The sequence below is a fragment of the Chinchilla lanigera genome, unplaced genomic scaffold, assembly GCF_000276665.1.
Source record: "Chinchilla lanigera isolate Chin_1 unplaced genomic scaffold, ChiLan1.0 scaffold00037, whole genome shotgun sequence".
NCBI classification, from domain to species: Eukaryota; Metazoa; Chordata; class Mammalia; order Rodentia; family Chinchillidae; genus Chinchilla; species Chinchilla lanigera.
Window position 1 is genome coordinate 19,822,965 of NW_004955438.1, and position 3,255 is coordinate 19,826,219.

Below are 3,255 nucleotides of genomic sequence, written 5' to 3' on the forward strand. Positions count from 1 at the left end.
CAACCTCCCATAAGAAAGGCATATTGACATGAAAGATGCAATTACAAATTCAATTACATCAGCACCAAAACTGTATACAAAGGCACCACATAGATTAGAAAAAGACAAGCAGCAAACTTGGAGAGGAGTTGCAATGTAAAAAACAAACAAATGACATATCCAAAATATGTAAAGATTTGACCCAAATAAAATGAGAAAAACGGGTCAGGGATATAGCTCAGTGGCACAGCACCTGCCTGGAAAGCGCAAGGTCCTGAGTTCAATTCCCAGTACAAAAAAAAAGAAGAGAGAAAAAATACAGATATCCAGTAGAATTATAGGTAAAAGTCTGAAGACTCCTACTCATAGGGAGAAAGCTCAGAAGACATATGATGCATATTTAGGCATATAGAATTAGTACACAAGGGGCTGGGGATTTAGCTCAGCGGCACAGCACCTGCTTGGCAAGCACGAGGTTGTGAGTTCGATTCCTGGTACCAGAAAAATAACAAACAAAAGAATAAATAAATAAATGTTTCATAAAAAAGAATTAGCATACAAATATGCATATAATATCAATGATTAGTAACCATTTAAAAACATATTAACACATTTACAAGCGCAAAATAACTAAAAATTATAATACCAGGTATTGGTGACCATTTCGAGAGTGAGAATTGGCCCAACTCCTCTGCAAACAATTCAACGTTATCTTATAAAATTGAACTTTTTCATTTCCAAATAAGCTACATTCCGTTCTCAGGTGTACACATTCTGCTGCATGGGTCCCAGGTCAAGTGTCCAAGAATATTTATACAAGCACTGTTCACAGCAGCAAAAAGTCTGGCCCAAAGTCAAGAACTCTTCAAATGAGGACGACGTCAGTCCCACTGATGTACATTCAGAGTGGAGTTCTACCTGCTGTGAACCACTGCCACATGTCAGCACGTTTCTATTCAGAGGTTCTTAAGGGCTTGAATGGTAACTGGTACACAGAATGACATAGGACTTGTTCTTATGAAACTTCAAGTAATAATGTATAAGATGCCCATACTGCGTTTAGGAATATACATGCACCTAATATAAAAATGTAAATGGGAGAAACAGACCAGAAATTCACTGGGGAGGGTGTTGACGGTACGGATTTTCTTTGTAAGTGTTCATATTATGATCATTAACACACATGTGTGTTAAATATATATTTTTAGATGAGTCAAGTAACACATCATCATTGTTTAGGAGAATGGCAAGGGACGAGAAGGAGAAGGACAGTGGGTGCAAAGCGTCTAAGGTGGCAGAGCTGTTGCAGGAGGAAAGAGATGCCGAGTGGCTACTGTGTCAGGGCCTGAGTCCCGCACCTGCTGGAGTCTGGGTCGCTAACGGGAGGGGAAGCTGATCTGCTGTGGAACAGCAGCAAGGAGAAGGGTGTGTGCTCTGGTCACCCCTTGCTCCTTTGGACACAAAACCCAAGTGTAGGGCTTGAGGGGCAGGGGCACGGGTGCCAGCCAGCACCTGTAGTCAGGCAGGCTCAGCGGGGAGCAGGCGTCCTCAGGCAGCAGGACGGCCAAGGTCAGACACTTGCTAACTCTCAGGCTGGACTGCTGGAGCCTGAAGAGCTGGGCCCCTTTGGGCATCCCTTTCTCCTCCTGTTCCCATGTGTCTCCTCTCCTAGGGCACCCAGCCCTCCCGGAGACTGCCCTGGACTCCACAGGGTCAGCCCAAGAGGGAACCAGAGGGAGCCAGGCCGCCCATCCGCATTCAGTCAGACAGTATAGCGTCACTCCTGCCACGTCCTGCTCATCACGCCATCACAAAAGCCACGCACTTCTAAGAGGATGGAGAAGCGGCTCTGCCTTATGACAGAGGAATGAGGACCTAGAGAAGCATGCGGAACCAGCTATGTATCTGTGGCTGTTTTTGAACAATCAATCACCCACAGCACACTGTAGTGCCCATCAGATGGACGAGGATGGAATTAGAGCGCAGGTAAGGAAGGGACACAGAATCAAGGCCGGTACAGTCGCAGAGCCCTCAGCGCAGGGTAAAGTATTTACATTTGCAACAAGAGTTAAAGAGGAAGCAAATTCAAGACACAAAAGGGTGATGAGGAGGAAATACCGTATTTAAAGGCAGAGCTGGAACACAGTGTCTGTGAGTAGCCGGCACATGGCAAAGGCCACAGGACTCAGGGTGGCACATCCATCCCCTCATGACACGGACAGTCGCGAGGAAGAAGCCCTCGAACGGCAAACGATCGGCTCTCAGGACGACCGCAGCAAGCAGCCGGGCCTCTGCACTGCGGGAGAAACTGATGTCCTGTCGGAAGGGGAACTGAATAATTTAGAGTGATGTCGTCCATAAATATTTAATGATATGAAAAAATGTTCATGAGACAATGTTAAGTAAAAAAAAAAAAAAAAAGCAGATTGCCAAATAGTCTAAATGCACAGAAAGGGGAAAAAAAGACATTCCCTAAAATATTAGCAGGATTTATCTCCAGGTAGGAGAATTATGTGCGTTTCCTTTGTTTATGTTTGTGCAGTTCTAAATTTCCACAGTAAAACAATTAGCTTTTAATAGTGAAAACATAGTCATTGGTATATTTTTAAGGAAATACTCACCTTTAAGCTAAACAAAACTGGGGAGGATGCGTTTCCAAGAGACGTAGTCAATCAGTCCCTCACTATGAAATTTTATTTCCGCTCCTGTTTGCTTAACTGAAGCTGTTTTTTCCTTGCCTATTAAAATAAGCAGCAGCTCTCAAAGTGTGAGCCTTCCTGGGCTGGAAGACGGAAAAATGGTTTTCATAATAACACTCCGATGTGATTTCTTCTTGTCACTGTGCTGGCGTTTGCATCCATGGTGTCAAAGCGATGCCCCGTAGGTCTGCAGGCTCTGCGCAGGAAGGGAGATGGCGGCATCGGGTTGTCATTGTGTTCGCTGCCACACACCCACCTGCAGCAGAAAGTGAAATAGGAAAAGCAAAGGAAAACGCGGCAAGGTGCTACTTGTGCTCTCGGTGAAGCATTAAAAAGAATGTGTTGTAGTGAATCTCGACTCCTAAGAGCATACCTTTTCAATATTCTGTATATATATGAAAAAAACAGGAACTACATATCAAGGTCTCCTACACATCCAACTGCTTGGAAAAGGGAGAGTGATTGGTTGACTCACAAATTGAACTGGATGCATTTTCCACGGGTGCCACCCTTTATACTGGAAGGGCTAATTGACACACTACAGTTATTAAACTTGGGTGGGAAGTAGATATTTCTG